The sequence below is a fragment of the Bactrocera neohumeralis genome, chromosome 3 (assembly GCF_024586455.1).
Source record: "Bactrocera neohumeralis isolate Rockhampton chromosome 3, APGP_CSIRO_Bneo_wtdbg2-racon-allhic-juicebox.fasta_v2, whole genome shotgun sequence".
NCBI classification, from domain to species: Eukaryota; Metazoa; Arthropoda; class Insecta; order Diptera; family Tephritidae; genus Bactrocera; species Bactrocera neohumeralis.
Window position 1 is genome coordinate 44,386,328 of NC_065920.1, and position 18,518 is coordinate 44,404,845.

The 18,518-nt window shown below is 37.5% G+C and overlaps 1 protein-coding gene across 1 annotated transcript in view; it reads right to left on the minus strand.

Moving 5' to 3' along the window:
- The window catches only part of LOC126752607 (dual oxidase maturation factor 1), a 52,556-nt gene that overhangs the window by 18,590 nt on the left and 15,448 nt on the right, over nt 1-18,518 (minus strand). The window lies entirely within an intron of this gene.

The following is an 18,518-nucleotide window of genomic DNA, read 5'->3' on the forward strand; positions in this document are numbered from 1 at the left end:
GTGACTACTCCTCTTGGAGCTGGCAACTGAACAATACTGATGCTATATTGCAAACTCGTCTTTAATCGACCATAATACATAAGAGTGCCAATTAAAAGAATTTGCATTTAAAAAGAGTGTGTTTATTATGGTTAACTATGAAGACTCCATTCCGCAATCGAAATTTTTATATTTTGGCATTTTAAAGTTCTCAAATCCTACACTGTTCAATAAGCCTACAGCATTTCCTTCCTTAATTGCAAGAAAAGTAGACACTTACGAACGTAATACTCTGATATTTTCAAGAGTCATTCACAGATCGCAAACACACAGAGCCCACAACAGGCCCTGGGCAGCTGCATAATTATTACAAAACCAAATTGAACACGGATATTGTTTCAATTATGGCAATTTATGCATGTATTTATGTATGCCACAATAAATAACAATGAAGCGTACATAAATATGAGTGGCGAAAATGCATAATTGAATGCTTCAACACGTTCAATGCGGAGCCAAACCCCTTTCTGGTGGCCAATTGTATGCAAAAACGACCGGCAAAAAAAAAACACAAAAACAAAATGAAAATGTTAGGTCGCGACTCCGATGCGATTGTCTGTATATACCATTAATATATATATATAATATGTATAAGTACATTTGTATGTATGTATGAGTGTTGTTTTCTCATTTTATTTCAAGTATTGCTATTTTGTCTGCCATGAATTCATTGCGTTTACAATGCAACACTCATTAATTCAAATGAAATAACGCGTGTACATATCAATGAATGTATTTATGCAAAATTATGCAAAAAAGGCTAACTGCGACTACCCTGACAGCGCAACATACGCATACATCTGCATATGTAAGTATGTTGGTATGCATGTATGTGTGCAAGTGTGTCTCTGGGTTGGTAAGTGAATAGTAGTCGGTAGTTAGTGAAGTATTTGCTGTTGCAATAAGTGCAACTCAATTTTGTTGTTGCTCAAATATACATTTTGCTTTTATTTTTGTAATTTCGTTTTTATTTTTCAGTTATGCCGCGCGCCGCCACCGCCGCCGTTGCGCTTGCGCTTGCGCTGCGGTTTCAAGTGCGCGCCTTTGAAGCTAAGTGCCAATGCGTTTGTTAAGCATGCTTGTTTTTGTAGATTTTAACACTGTTTATTGTTGTTTTTGTTGCATGTGTAATTTGCTTTTAGCATAACGTCGAGTGGCCGCATGTACAACATGGCGTATGCGTAATTATTGGAGGTCGTTGGCATGAAGTCGGCGCAAATGCAAAAATTGTTGAATAATAGCAACTGCGCGCAACAACAACGGCAAGTAGCAGCATAAGTGCTGTTCACTTGACGACAACTACGCACTCATTTTGCGCACGACCTATATGAATGACTACCGCAACATAGCGCCAAACCAGCCGCTTGCCGCTTGCCAGCAGTTGGCGGCACACGCACGTTTGTGTTTGGCGCGTCGGTAGTTCCGCATGCGCCGATTGAGGCCTACCAGCAGCTGTCAATGAATATTTCCTGTTTATTTTAATTTTTTTTTTTGATTTTTTTTTTCAATTTGATGTTATAGATTTGTAAGTTATTCATGTTGTTGTTTTAATTGAATTTTTCAATTTGCGTAAAATAACGCGCGCACTGCGAAAACTACAATTTCTTAATAAAAAATATATTTTTTTTTGCATTTGTTTTTGTAGTGTTAGCTTGCCGGCGCGCTTTTCGTTTTTACAGTTGCAAAGCTCTTATGGTTTGCCGCTCTGCATGTATGTGTGTGTGTGTGTGCTCATTTGTGCTGCTATGCGTACTCTTATGCGCAGCAAGAGTATTTCAATGGCAAGCGTTTTAGCACATTTAAGGCATTTATGGTAGCTGCTTTTGTATTTGTTTCATTTATTTTGCGCGTTTTTGTTGTTTTATGCTCAGGCAATGCACTGCCTGTCTGTTTTTGGTGCTTTTGACATGTTTGTCATTGTTGTTTTTTTATTACAGTATAGTCGCAGTATGTACCCGGTTGTCATTGACAATGGATTAATCGATTTATGTTGCATTTCCTGACTGTAAACTAGTCTTTATCGAAGTGAAAAATCATAAAACAACGAAAAGTGGAAATGGAAATGGAAGTAAAAATGGCATGCCAACTCGTAATTGGTGCGTGTCTCAATTTTATAATTTAAGACAGTTTGTGCGTGAAATTTAAATTGGCCGCTTCACTCGCAACATTAAAATATTGCTAACAATTTATAAGTCATTGCCGTTTTTTAAACCAATTTTTTCGGTTTACTGTGTTTAATTAAATTTCCATTTCACAAATGTTGAAGCACGCAAAGAAACACTAAAAGTTGCCGTATCCTTATATATAGTTTTTTCACGTCATAAAAAGCGGCGGTATTGACTCCTCCGACTATAAGAAAAAGTTCAAATTGCAAAATTTCATAATTGCTGTAAATATAGGTTGTCAAAAAAGTCTTGCGGTATTTTCGCTAGTTGGCGCTGAAAGCGCGTAGTTCTAGTTTTATTCGTCGCATCGGGTAATAAATTCACGTATTAAAAGTTAAAAACATGGAGCAAAATAAAGAGAAAACACGGCATATTTTTTACTACGATATTTCGTGCAGTTTATAAGTTTCGACCTGGTTTCAACGTTTTCGTTCCGGTGTAGAGGTGGTCGAAGATGCGCCACGCTCCGGAAGGCCTGTCGTCGAAAATTGCGATAAAATCGCTGAATTGGTCGAAAGAAACCGGCATAGTAGCAGCCGTAGCATCTGTCAAGAGCTGGGCATGAGTCATCAAAAATTCATTTCAATTTCAATAAAAAAAAAAATTCAATAAAAATACCGCAAGACTTTTTTGACAACCCATTATAAACTAGCGATTAATATACATACTTCGATAATTCGACCTTTAAGACTACACTAATTTTTTAAATAAATATTTCAAATATTTCTGAGTTTCAGGCTTCTAAAACATAGCCAATCAGTTCAATTACTTCTATCAGTTTATCTTTAAACTCGTTCTTCTCAATAAAATTTTCGCATTTGTTGCACTGATTTTTCAAAATTTTCTACATGCTCTGTACACAGTCCTCCCTTCAATAATCTATCAGTTTTTATCAGACCAAAAAGTACTAACATTTTAGGTAAAATTAAACATTTTTTAAATACGGATCTCTTTTGATTTTTTTTCTGCTTCCACCGTCGAATATTGAATCGCATACTTTTAGAGATGATGTGCTCCGAACAACATGACCTAGCCAGCGTAGCCGCTGTCTTTTAATTCGCTGAATTATGTCAATATCGTCGTATATGTCATACATATCCATCGAATGCGGTATTCGCTGTCGCCAAAGCGCAAAGGACCATAAATCTTCAGCAAAATCTTTCCCTCAAATACTCCTAACGCCGACTAATCTGATGTTTGTTGTCCTTGTCCATACCTCGGCACCGTATTAACAGACGGTAATAATGACGGACTTGTAGAGTTTGGTCTTTGTTCTTCGATAAAAAAACATACTTTTAAATTGCCTACTCAATCCAAAATAGCACCTGTTAGCAAGAGTGATTCAGTGTTGAATGTCTTGACCGATATTGTTGTTGCTGTCAATGCTGGTTCCAAGATAAACGAAATTATCTACTACTTCGAAGGCATGACTGTCCACAGTGACGTGGGAGCCAGCTCGCGAATGCGATGACTGTTTGTTTGATGACAGGAGATATTTCGTCTTGCTCTCGTTCACTGCCAGACTCATATGCTTCGCTTCCTTATCCAGTCTTGAAAAAGCAGAATTAACGGCTCGGTTGTTGAGGCCAAAGATATCAACACCATCGGCGAACGCCAGTAACTTTTACAGAAGATTGTACCTTCTCTATTTAGTCCTGCAGCTCGAATTAATTTTTTCAGGAGTACATTGAAGAAGTCACATGATAGGAATTCTCCTTGTCTGAAACCGCACTTGGTATCGAATGGCTAAGAGAGGCCTTTCCCGATCCTGACTGATTTTTAGGTATTGATCAACGTCATTTTAAAGAGCCATATTAGTTTTGCGGGGACACCAAGTCCAGATATAGCGGCATAAAGTCACCTCCTTTCGTTGCTGTCGAATACGGCTTTAAAACCGACGAATAGAGGGTGAGTTTCGATCTTCTTTTCAAGGGTACTTTCGAAAACTTGGCGCATGGTAAAAATTTGGTCGATAGTAGATTTTCCAGATCTAAAGTCACGCCGATTTCGCTTGGAATCTCCAATTGATGCCATATCAAGAAAAGAGGAAACGACCTGCGCGCTGTTATTAACTCGGCTATAACCGCGTAAACGGTGTCTACACCAGTAAAGAAGGAGAAAGTCACACTGATAAGGTGCTATCAGTTTTTTGGCGGTGGGCTTCAGTCTTTCACACACTAGGATCGATAAGACCTTATATGCGACATTAAGGAGGTATATAACATTGGCGTATATTGTGGGTCCTCGTTTTTGTGGATTGAACAGAGCACACTTAACATAAGTTCCAGTCGCCAGGCATGTTTTCATCCGACCATATACTAGAAAGAAGCTAATGCATGCACCTTGCCAATTCCTCGTCGCCGTATTTGAACAGCTCGGCCGGCAATCCATCGGTCGATTTATTTATTAGTACCAAAATTTTTAGTTCACAAAAATTACTATACATATAGTATAAGGATATGAATAAGCGTTTATCTTTTAATCCGAATACTACCACCAGCTTCAATGAAAAAGCCCTCTCCGAACTAAGAAAGTTTCTCTCAAATTTTTTTATCTTTAATGAGATGTTAGAGAAGAATTTTCAATGGTTCAGTCTTAGTGAATAAACCTTCCTAATGCAATACTATATGAAAACAAAAAACTATTGTTGTGTACTGATTATATCAATTGCATTATCTGAAACAAATATGTTGTTAATTTCGCTTTACTGAACAAGTCAAAGTATATTTTGTGCCATTTTTTAAATAAATACTAAAAGGTATTTGGCTGAGAAGAATATTCAGAAGTAAAGTTTTAAAATATAAGATATTCTACAAACAATTTAATGAAGAGAATCCTTCTTCTTTATTTACAGTGAATGCTGTATAGGACGGAGTGAAGTGCTGCATAAACTTTTTTTCCTTTTTACGAATAAAGCTGAGCGGAATAAACACCAAATAAATTTTTGCGTATTTAAATTTCCACAAATTATATAAAATTATCTTCACTATTAACTACCATACCCGTACTGTCAAAATTAAGTACTTTGAATCCAATTCGAAACTTCATGTTAAGGCAAAACGTTCCTTCTCTCATAGCTTCTCTTGCTCCAACTAAGACTTGTCTCATTTAGAAACGAAACCTCAGTTCTAATTTACTCTAAGGCACGGATTCAATTCCCAATAAGGTAAAATTAAAAAACAATAATCCTGCTTTCGGAAAACAATATCAACCTTTCGCATGCACTTCTAAGATTGAATAAGTCTCTAAATAAAAATCGGTCGCAAACAGTTAATACGGAGGCTGCTATATATATTTCTGGCCTAGGCAACACTAAGTGTTGCCAGGTGCAATCTGACATTTCCATTGGAAAGTTTGATATTTTTTAGCATAACATCACTCAGAACGTTTTGTCATTTAATCGTGAATTGTTTTATTTACAGGGAATTAAAAAATTCATCTCGGCCAAAAAATGGAATTAACTCGTGAACATTTTCGTGCGATCATTTTTCACAACTTTCGACGTGGATTATCACGACAAGAGTGCATCGATGAACTAAAATCTTTGTATGGCTATGAAGCACCATCCTATAGCACTGTGAAAAACTGGTACAACGAATTCAATCGTGGCCGACGCTCGCTCAAAGACGAATTCCGTGAAGGTCGTCCAAAAACAGCCGTTGTGCCAGAAAACATCGATGCCGTACGTGAACTGATAATGCAAGACCGTCATGTAACATACCTTCAGCTAGAGGCATGCCTATGCATTTCTCCCACCAGCATACATTCGATATTGCATGAACACCTGGCCGTAAAAAAGGTTTGTTCTCGTTGGATCCCGCACAATTTGTCAATCGCTCAAAAAAAGGCTCGTGTGGATTGGTGTAAAGAAATGCTGAAAAAATACGATCGCGGTGCTTCAAAAGACGTTTATAAGATCGTCACAGGTGACGAATCATGGATCTATGCGTATGAGCCTGAAACAAAACAGCAATCGACCGTGTGAATCTTCCAAGACGAGCCAAATCCAACGAAAGTTGTTCGTGGAAGAAGCACTTCGAAGCAAATGGTCGCCTGTTTCTTCGGCAAAACTGGTCATGTGGCGACTGTTCCGCTTGAGCAACGTAGGACGGTCAATTCTGAGTGGTACACCACCATTTGTTTGCCTGAAGTCTTCAGAGAAATTCGAAAAACGAACAAGAGAAGACGAATCATTGTGCAAGATGACAATGCGAGCTCTCACACATCGGCTCAAATCAGCGCCTTTTTGACCGGCCAAAACGTCGAATTAATGGGTCATCCGCCGTACAGCCCTGACTTGGCACCCAATGACTTCTTTTTATTCCCACACATCAAGAAAATAATGCGTGATCAACGATTTTCGTCGCCAGAAGATGCTGTTGAAGCATTCAAAAACCATGTTTTGGAGGTGTCTCAATCGGAGTGGAAAAAGTGCTTCGAAAATTGGTTTGAGCGCATGCAAAAGTGTATAAATCTTGATGGAGAATATTTTGAAAAACAATAAAACCATTTTCGTTGATAAATATTCCTATTTTCATTATTAGGCCAGAAATATATATAGCAGCCCTCGTATTATTTTTTAAGTTGTAAATAGATCTTCAATCAAAACAGAAAGAAAAGTCGAAGGTCTGAATTGTAACTAATTTTTTTGGATAATATACTTGTATATTGCTGTGACGACTGCCGTAGTCGCGCACTGTACTGATGTAGAGTGCTGATCGTAAATTCACTATTAAAATATATTCGGGTAATTGATAATGTTCTGATACGACTCTACTCTTTATAGGATTTTTAAAGCCCCGGTAGTCAAATTGTATAATGCCGATGCGTAAAAGAACAAGTAATTAAGACATAGATGGTTTAAGCCAAAACTATCGTCTATCAAATGTGATTAGCCGTACATTGTTTTTAACCACAACTTTTCTTACTAACAAAAAACTGTTAAAAATGTAAACTTTTGTTGTTGCTGTTTCTTCATTATGTGCATTTTAGTATAACATGCAATTTACTCAAACATTAAATTGCAAAAAGAATAAGCAAATCTTCAAGTTGTCAATCACTTTGAGATGGTGAAAAATGACGCAAATCAGTAAACTGGCAGAAGCGCAACTGTCAGCAGTCAAAAGGTGTCACAAAGTTAACGAAGTCTTTATTTGGCAATAGACCGCCGCCGCCGGCCGATCAAAGCGCTTGTCAAATGCGAAGTGTGCCCAATCTTAAGTTGTTTTCAAGCGATTTTCAAATTTGTATTATTTAATGTTTTTTGTGTGCCTTTTGCAAACACTTTATCAAATTTGCTTTTATGCAACTATTTAGCGAATAAAATATGAAATTGAAATGCAAATCATTCACTAATAAAAAAAAAACGAAATAAAATAATAAATGAAATAAAACAAAAGAGCTAATATAAAAAGCGTTTTGCACACACTTCACACGAGTGCGTACTCATCAGGCAGGCAACCAGCCAACACGCCGAGCCACCAACTAATCGAGCGGTCGCACCGCCAGCAGTCAACAGTTGGTTCAAACAAGCGAACCAATAGCAATCGCGACAAGTGGCTTTTTTGGCTGCCACCATCAATTTTTGCTTAATCACCACTCAAAATCATGACGAGGCTTAAAGTTGAATGGATGCATGTAGGAAAACATTAAATTAATAATTATTGCTTGGCGCACAGTGCGTAGCACTTCTACTCGTACTTCGTACTCGTTCATTACAGCTGTCAAGCAATTTGCGTACGTCAGATAAAAGCGGCAACCCCACGACCCAGGCGGATCTAATGTCGGTAGACATTTGGTATGTTCACGCGCGCACTCAACATCCTGAGCCAGTTCAGCAGGCCGACAAGTCGCTACACTGTCTGCCGCCAGCCGAAGGCGGAAATGAAATGAATTGCTGAAAAAACTGCTCATTTTGTTAAGACAAGCACGCGCTTGTAATAGTTGGTTGTGGATACGTTAGTTGTTGAACGAAATGTTGCCAGAAGTTGAAAAACAAAAAAAATGTTTCATTGTGATGATTAAATTGCCTCATTTACAAGCTCAAACCAAATCAAAAGTATCTAAGTGAAATAGAAATTAACTAGATGATTCATGAAATTAGCTAGTAGACTTAGCGATGATTGCTGAAGAGACATGACTTATATATAATAAGAAGTGCTGCCTTGACGCTTGTAATTAGTAGTCTAGTACAAATACTAGTTGACTGGTTGAAAGTCAAGGTAATGTAAAATGTTCAGACTAGTGGGCAGAGTACTTTATAGTTACAACACAGTGGGAATCTTGGGTACCAGACCAAGGCTATTCCACCTCATCAGGGTCTAAAATATAAATTTCTGTACTGAATAGCTACCAAAAATCAAATCGATCTGAATATTTACATATTTCGGCTTAAACTGGACTACTTCTAATGCCAGCTTCTGCTGGTCAAATCTATGAAACAGTACGGGAAAGTATCTAAAAATGCAATTCAGTTTCTATACGCACATGTATGTATGTATATTCAAGTGGCTGACTGATGATAAAATGCACTGAACGTTATCTTTCGCCTCCTGTCTCAACAAAGAGTTAACTATACAGAACAAAGTAAAAATAAATATTCTCTCTCAAGAAAGTTATCCTAATTTCATATTTCTTTTCACCGCCAGACTTAGATTTGAAGTTACAGGAGCCAGAAAAATTGTTTTCGGAAATACGGATTCATTATTCCAAGGCCCTTAATCTGTCTGATGTAAAAGGAAAACTGTCAGAAAATCACCGCTTAGTAATATTATGAAGGTAGATAAGAAACCAAAATCCATATTTGATTTATCCTTCGATTTGGGTTTCAAACTTATTACTGCGAGAGAAATACAGTACAAATATGAAATAAAAATTATCAATTCCAATTTTTAGGTAAACAAAGTGGTTATAATCGAAAAGTCAACGATATGCATGCATTACATAGTGGCTCATTTTATTAAAAATTCAAACAGAAAAATCCTTTTACATTGCGTGTTTCATAACGCAAAACGATGACTGCCAAGTTTTGCGAATCTTTCGATGACTTCTTCGGCGGTGATATCGATGTCATGATGCATATGAAGCAACGCTAATCCAACTAGTCTTTCTTGGAGCATGGTCGTCCTAAGCCATGTTTTGATGCGGCGAAGATAAGAGAAAGAACGTTCAGAGCTCGCGTTTGTTACGGGACGTGTACAGAATACTCGGAGATAGGTGTGGATTGTTGGGAATATGTCGACATCAAATTTTCTTTATGTTTCCAGTGCAGAAGTTGGAATTTCGCTGCCTTCAATTTTTTGTTGCTGCTGCCAGTGACATTGCCAGTAGCTTAATTCACCTTTGAATTTCAATTTTTGTACGTTTTTTTCATCATCCAGAAGATTCCCGAATCTTTCTATCAAGCATCCGATTAGATCATCGATATAAGTAGTTTTCTTTTAAAAGACTTGCTTTTTATGGGAGCAACACACTCAATTGGTAACCATCCAAAACTTCTTGTGAAAAACGAGCTTCCAAATTTTCTTTGATGGTATCCAGCAGAGTTATGTAGACAGAGACCCTGTAGTAATCTTCGCAAGTTTTCTCGTCGTAATTTTCGCGTTTCGTTTGTCGACCACATGTTCTCGGTTTTGCTTCGTCAACATCAAGTTTTTCCGCCAAGAAATTGGCCTCTGAATAAATCAATCGGAATATTTCATCAACTTTTTCCCTCTTTTTTTCCAACGTGGCAAGCAACGTCCCAATCATTTTTGATGCCTTCGACAAATCAATTGCTTCGTTTTGAAGGACTACGCTGAGCGAATGGGTGAGCGATAGAATGTCGCTGAGACAAAAGAGCCGGACGATAAATTCGAACTTGCACAAAGCCGATATGAGAATTGTTGCTTTGCGTGCTGTTTCTCTGTTCTTCCACTCACTGATTTTTGACAGAGCTTCGATGATCAACGGTAACTTCGCAACAAATTTAAGGACAGCATTGTGCCTCTCTACCCATCTTGTTTCACACAACTGGATAATTTTTCACCAAGTATCTTTGCTAATACAGTCACACGTTTTGGAAATGAGTTCTTGAAGAATTTGTCGACTTCTCGTATGGCACTGGCAACGTTTTCGATTAATCGTACTTTCACTGACTTTGAAATACTGTTGTTGAGTTTGTGCGAGAAACACGGAGTCATGACAGCATTTTTTGCTTCTCTCCGAATTTCGTAGACTGCTCCGATATCTGACAGCATGACCGCACATCCATCAGTCCCTATCGTAGTGCATTTCTCCATTCGGAGATTCATTTTCTTCATTGTCTGTCAAACCGGCTTAACAGCTTAGCGAAGGTCTATCATATTTGAGATCTACATTTCAAAGTCGCCCGTGGCGTAGTGGTTAAGCTGGCAGGTCACTTGCGCAGCCTAGGGTTCGAATATTTCTTTCTACAAAATGTGAATAAAAATCGGGAACATTTCCCGATAGAGCCGGGAAAATTTCCGTGTCTGATTTCAAGGCGTTTCCGCACCAGCAGTTATCGTCGGGAATCGCCGGGTTCCGAGGACGAGGGCAAGTTAAAACTCGGGTTCTATATGCAAAATTGGCTACTACTATTGTTGAATAAACAAACCTAACCTCAATTTTTATGTAAACACTCGTTTGAATGTCAGTGAAATTTCACCACGCACAAAAATTAACAGTAAAATCGACAAACAACATCGATACTTACCATTTTAGATATTCAAAATTGGGCACTTTATTTTCCAGAATAAGGTATAACTTCACAGAAATTAACGAAAATGAAATGGGTAACTTGGGCAACTTATACAGTGTTCCAATAAAGTCTTCGTACAGCCCCTAATAAAAATTTCATTGATAAAAATCAGTAAAACATTTTAAATTTTTTTAAAAATTTTTAATGAGTTTTTGTTTACGACATATTTCATTATATATTAAAGCAAAAAAAAACATAATTCATTAAACCGTTTCAAAACTATACATAAAAATTGGAATAATTTCTTTATTTTAACTCCAATAAAGTCTTCGTACATTCTATTAAAAGTAAGATAAATTATAAATATATCCAAATGTGTATGATTTTAATATTTTGTGGGATAGCCCTTGTTTTTAATAACGGCTTTAAGGCGGTCTGGCATTGATTCCACAAGCTTTTGTGTATATCGCACATCTATTTTCATCCATTCCTCTTGAAGAACTTCTTTTAGGCGAGCTTTTGAACTTATATGATGAGTCCTAATCCGTTTTTCGAGCAAGTTCCAAATATGCTCTATTGGATTAAGATCAGGACTCTGTGGTGGCGTCTCTAATAAATGGGGGACATTGTACGCCAAGTACATCCTTGTATTATGAGCCATGTGCTTGGGGTCGTTGTCTTGCTGGAAATAAAATGCTTCAGATACGCCCAATTTTTCTACGCTTGGCTTCAAATTTCGTTTCAAAATGTCAATATAAGCACGGTGGTCCATAATTTCCTCAATTATTTCGAGTTTGCCAACGCCATTAGCAGCCATACAACCCCATACCATCACTCCACCACCTCCGTGCTTTACTGTTTTAATTGTATTTTTGGGGTTGTATGCTTCTCCCGGTTTCCTCCATACTTTAATCCTGCCGTCAGATCCAAAAATGTTGTATTTCGATTCATCAGAGAATACAACATTCCGCCAAAACACAGGAGATGCATTTTGGTACTTCTGAGCGAAGGCAATGCGCTTCCTACGGTTTATCACGTTTACGAGTGGCTTTCGGCGAGGCGTGCGTGACTTAAACCCAGCCTTAATTATAGCTTTGCGTACAGTTTCGGGATTAACTTTTTTTGGCTGAATTGGTGAAGCTCTGTAGCGATTTTTTGAGCACTAATGAATGGATCTGCAGTAACCATTCGTTTAATTTTTAGGCGATCTCCATCCGCGAGAATTGAAGGCCGACCAGATTTGTTTTTGTTTTCTACTCGGCCTTCATATTTAAAGCGGCCAATAACGGATTGTACAGTCGAACGGCTACGAGACACTATTTTGGCTATTTCTGCGTATGATTTATTTTGCTTTACATGCAAATTTATGATAAGCTCACGTTCGTTAATGGATAAATATTTACCAGGCATTTTTTTATAACCACGAAAGTTTTTTGTTAAAATCCACAACCTTTACGATTCAAATGAGTCACTGAAATATTCCGCTAGCTTACTTATTTCACTTTAACAAAGTACCGTTATAAGGAAGGTTGCCTATTATTATTTAGAAAAAGAAGTTGCCAACAAAAGCGAAATGTACGAAGACTTTATTGGAGTTTAAATAGTGAAATTTTTTAAATTCTTATGTATAGTTTTGATGTTTTGTAATAAATTATATTTATTTTTCGTTTAATATAAAATGAAATATATCATAAATAAATACGCACTAAAAAATTAAAAAAAAATGTTAAATATGTTACCGATTTTTATCAATATTCTTTTTATTAGGTGCTGTACGAAGACTTTATTGGAACACTGTAGTTACTATATAGATGATTCCGCGGCATAGCGTGATTCTATTGGACAGTCAAGTTGAGGCATTTTTGGCGAGATAAACGGATTTAAATGAAACGTCACCATGCGTCGAATGTTTTTATACCTTAATAGTACCAATTGTACAGTATGAGACATATACGAGGTGTGTTCAAAAGGTATCGCGACAGTTTGCTGACAGTTTTCTTCGATTGCAGGGGCGTGGTGCATCATGAGTTCTTGCCACAGAGAAGAACGGACAATAAGGAATACTCGTATTTCCTGCAAGTTATGCGCAATTTGCGCGAAGCAATCCGCCAGAAATGCCCGGATTTGTGGAAGAACAAAAATTGGGTTTTGCACCACGATAACGCCCCTGCTCACACATCGTTGCTTGTGCGCGACTTTTTGGCCAAAAACAACACTAATGATGCCGCAGCCACCGTATTCCCCAGATCTGGCCCCCTGTGACTTTTTCTTGTTCCCTAAACTGAAGAGGCCCATGAAAGGACGACATTACGCTTCTCTTGACGAGATAAAGACGGCATTGAAGGAGGAGCTGAAGAAGATAAAAAAAATGATTTTTTGAAGTGCTTCGAAGATTGGAAAAACCGTTGGCATAAGTGTATAATATCTCATGGGGATTACTTTGAAGGGGACAAACCAGCTTTTCATGAATAAATAAATAATTTTTGAAAAAACACAAAATTCGCGATACTTTTTGAACACACCTTGTATGCCCGCAGAAATATCGAACCTATGGAGCATTCGATAGTCGCAAGCGCCATCATAGTCGCCCAGAAAAGGGTTAAATAAGTTTAGACAGGTCATATAATACAATTTATGATAGTATCTTGTTGTGATTTCCATAGTGCATTTGATGAGAGAGTGTCACTGTTGTATTTTCATTTTGTATTTTCATTTTTATTGCTGAGAATATTTTTCTAGCAAACAAGTGAAACTTTCAGGTTCTGCGGTTCCAAGGGGGGGGGGGGGGAAATTTCCCTAACTAAACTAACTCAACTAAAGTCTGTTAACTGATGTCGCTAATATACTTAGTAACCGATCACCGAATATGTCATCCCCAAGCTTTTTTGAGACAGTTCTGAAATACATGAAAAATATGATGTGGTAAACCAACCAATGACAATAATTTTGAGGTTCCGCTTCAATCGGCTGAGTTCTTCAAATATAGAAAGTAAAACTTTGTTATTGCATGAATCGAGTGGGATGTAGAATTTTTTAAGTTGAGTACATAAAGATGTATCACGGTGACACTAATATGCGCTAATATGCGGAATCTTATTAATCATTTCTTAACACATCTCAATTGAGCAATATACATATAAGTTATAGAATCAATTCATTAGCACTTTTCTTATACTCCAACTACATAGCTCCATAGTCACTCTTTACACGCTTCATATATTTTATACAAATGTGTTGGTAGTTTTACAAATTAACACCTCAATGCGAACTCCCTGACGAAACCATCGTTTTGATCAGGTAAAATTACGCAAAGTAAAACATATAAAATTTTGTTCGAAAAAGAGAAGAAATGTCGTATTATCTAATAAATCATGATAAAACATTGTTGCGAATTCGTTGCAAATATATAAAACAAATAATAAATAAAAGCACACACGCTCGAAAATTATAAAATCCCATTGCAAGAGGTGGATAAATATTTGAGTTGACGAAAAACATCAAAGCAAATCGTGGTTGTGAATGGAGTGTGATGAAGAGAAGACACTAAAATAACAAAAACCGTTAAATGGTGATGTGATTATGTTTACAAAAGTTGCGCTTAGCTTAGGAATACATAAGTATTTACACATATAAAGCCACTTGTTGTGAATACATCGGATTATGACAATTATGTTATTACAACATTTTTATGGGTTTGCAACCGTGCAAAGTCTTTGAAGAAACGTTTGAAAAGAAAAAATTGATATTTCCCACAATAGTACTAAATAACAAAAGATCGCATAAAATTTGCAAAAGCTAAGTGGTTAATCCGTACAAATCGAATGCTGGAAATTTTGAGCACACAAAACTCATAAAACGGCTGACAGATTTGGCAATGATGTTTATTACAAAAGTTAGGGATTAAACCATATGAGAAACACAATTAAAAAGAATGCGGTGTAAAAATGACAATAGGTGAAATAAAGTTATTTGACGCTCCTATCGCTCTAGATGTTTGACCTTACTTGACCCTCTTCGTAATAGCTACAAGCATACAGTTTTGGTTTTTACAAAAGATAAACCACCTCTGAATAAGTGATTTGACATTATGTCTTATATTTCTATATCAAATTGGACTTAAACATCATAGTAGAATTTATGTAACGAAAAGCCTCTGAATTTGTTGATGATGCCAATGCTAAATAGTCAGTAACTCGAAACAAGCCTTTTTACGACGGCATTTCAAGTTCCTTACGTAGAACTGCAAACGAAAGCATTGGTTTTCAGAAAAGTTAAAAGGACAACCGGTACGATGAGAAGTGTCGTGTCGGAGTGGAGAGGAATGTTACAATCGACCACAACACGTGCGGGATAGAATAGATACCGAAAGTTGAAGAGGGAAGCGAGACGCATTTGCAGACAAAAGAAGATATAGACCAAAATTCGTGAGTATGAAGAGCTTGACAAGCTGGCCGACAGTGGTAATGCTCGAAAATTTTACGAAAAAATGCGGTGATTAACAGAAGGTTTCAAGACCGGAGCATACTCTTGTAAAACCCCCAGAGGTGATCTAGTGACTGATGCCCAGAGCATACATAAATTATGAAGGGAACACTTCTACAGCCTGTTGATTGGTAGTGAAAGCATATCATCAGGAGATTGCGAACCCAATTCCCTAATCGATAATGACGGAGCAGACTTTCCGAGCTATTCAAACACGGCGGCGAAGAACTGATAAGGAGCATGCATCAGCTTCTTTGTAAAACATGGTGGGACGAAAGCATGACCGGCGATTGAAATTTAAATATCGCATATAAGGTTTTATCGAGCGTATTGTGTGAAAGATTAAAGCCCACCGTCACCGTCTGATTGGGCCTTCTCAGTGTGGCTTTAGACTTGGAAAATCAACAACTTACCAAATATTCACTATGCGCCAAATCTTGGCCCAAGACCCGGCAGACACCACCTCTTCGTCGATTTTATAGCTGCTTTTGACAGCAAAAAAGGAGCTGCCTTTATACCGCGATGTCTGAATTTATTATCCTCGGCAGTGTAAATTGATGTTGAGCAATACAAAAACTTCGTCAGGATTGGGAAGGATCTCTCCAAGCCATTCGATACCAAACCAGGTTTCAGACAAGGCGACTCCCTACCGTGCGTCTTCTTCAGTCTACTACTGGAGAAAATAATTCGAGCTGCAGAGCTTAATCCAGTAGGTACAATCTTCTATAAGAGTATACAGCTGCTGGCGTACGCCCATGATATTGATATCATTGTCCTCAATATCCGCGCCATTAGTTCTGCTTTCTCCAGACTGGATAAGGAAGCAAAGCAAATGGGTCTGGCAGTGAACGAGGGCAAGACGAAATATCTCCTATCATCAAACAAACAGTCGTCGCACTCGCGACTTGGCTCTCTCATCACTGTTGACAGTCATAATTTTAAAGTCGTAGATAATTTCGTATATTTGAGAACCAGTGTAAACACCACCAACAATGTCAGCCAGGAAATCCAACGCAGGATAACTCTTGCCAACAGGTGCTTCTTCGGACTGAGTAGGCAATTGGGAACAAAATCCTCTCTGGGCGAACAAAGGCTCTACAAGTCACTCATTAATCCCGTGCTGCTATATGGTGCAGAGGCATGGATGATGACAACATCTGCAGAGTCGACGTTATGAGTTTTCGAGAGAAGGGTTCTGCGGAAGATTTATGATTAATCCCGTGCTGCTATATGGTGCAGAGGCATGAATGATGACAACATCTGCAGAGTCGACGTTATGAGTTTTCGAGAGAAGAGTTCTGCGGAAGATTTATGATCATCTGCGCATTGGCAACGGCGAGTGTCGCATTCGATGGAACGAGATACGACGACATTGACATAGTTTAGCGAATTAAGAAACAGCGGGTGTGCTGGCTCGGTCATGTCGTCCGAATGAATAAAAACATTCAGCTCCGAAAGTATTCCACGCAGTACCCGCCGGGGGAAGCAGAGAAAGAGGAAGACCTCCACTCCATTGGAGAGGACCAGGCTGCACTTGGTATCTGGAATTGACGACAAATTGCGAAAAGAAGAAATGGCTGGCGCGCTGTGTTAACTTGGCTAGCGTAAGCGATGTCTACGCCATTAAAGAAGAAAAATACTCTTTGTTACTTCTGGTATTTTTAACGTATTTCTTTGATAAAAAATAAACACGACCGTTCTGATCTGAGTAACAAAGATCCTTAACTTAAACATCACTAAAGCTTATATAAACTTTGCCTGAACTTATCCAAGCCATTTACCTCTAGAATCCCAATAATTTAGTAAATGAAAATAGATAGGAGTAGAAGTAAATTATTTTTCTAATGATCATATTAAGCCTTCGAGCTGTAGAGTCCATAAGGTAAAGAGACCATAGTATAAGGTTTTCTAAGCAAATCCCTTAAATTTAATTTTCTAGAACATTAGAGATCGCTACTGAAATATTTTCCACAGATTTATAAATATTAGTCAAAAATTAAGAATGACTAAAGCAGTTCAACTTCAAGTTACGATCTCTCGCTTAAATTTTTGTTAAGGAAGTATAGATATTAAAGTAGAAAGGCGTTTAAATTCATGTATAATATTCAGTTTACGAGTCCATATTGAATTGGACTTGTCAAAGGTTAGAAGATTGTTATCTACTATATCAAGCTGCAGCAAAAAAATTTCAAAGACGGAACAGACGCGAATACTTTTTCCAATAATCCGGAAATCTGGGTTTAGATATACTTGTAATACTCAGCATTTGTGAAGTAAATTATTCTTACATGTCATCCGCTCAAAGCTGAATGGAGTGTACTTCTCCAGCTGCATTAAAAATTATTAGTATCTAAGTTCCTGAAAGTTCATGCATTTTAGCAGTATTTGCAAATGTTCCGGAGCTTATTCCGTCCTCACCCAAGCCCTATGCTTAAGTTTCTTAACGGAGAAATTGTTTACTAGTCCTCCGATCTTGTATTAATCAATTGCAATAAACGATATTTATGGTCTTTGGATCTAAGACATTTTCAATCAGAAAGATCTTCATCACCCCCAGACAACTTATTTTGGAGGATTTTTGGCGATCGGCTACGGTATTGAGAGAATCCAATTTTTTATTTCGAAAGGTCAATATAGAGTTATCTGTGAATTTGCTCGAAGAAATTTCAAAGCATTAACTCAATATGTTGCTAAAATGTAAATAGTACGTTACGCCATTTAAACAGTGAGACCTTTGACCACTGTAGATAATCATTTCATGAAATAAACTTAAAACCGTTATAGAACTTCAATTTTCTTTTTATTGTTACATCTTCGTCGTCCCAATGCTTCTGCATCACAACTAGTTCCCTAGCTATATAGAAGCAGATATAGAATCCTGTGTTTTTCGCCATTGAAACTTCGTAAAAATATTTCTTAGGTGCAAAAGTTTCGTTCTTATACAAAACATTTGTGTTGATAAGAAAACTAGGTGCGTTTATTGGTTTAATATATACACTGCATTAGGGTGGTCCTTAAAAATTCAATTAATTTCTCGTCTTCAATCTCTATAAATGTGATCGGGCATATTAAAACGCATATAGATTTTTGGTCACTATAGAAACTTTCAAAGATTTGTAGCAGAAGGGTTAAAG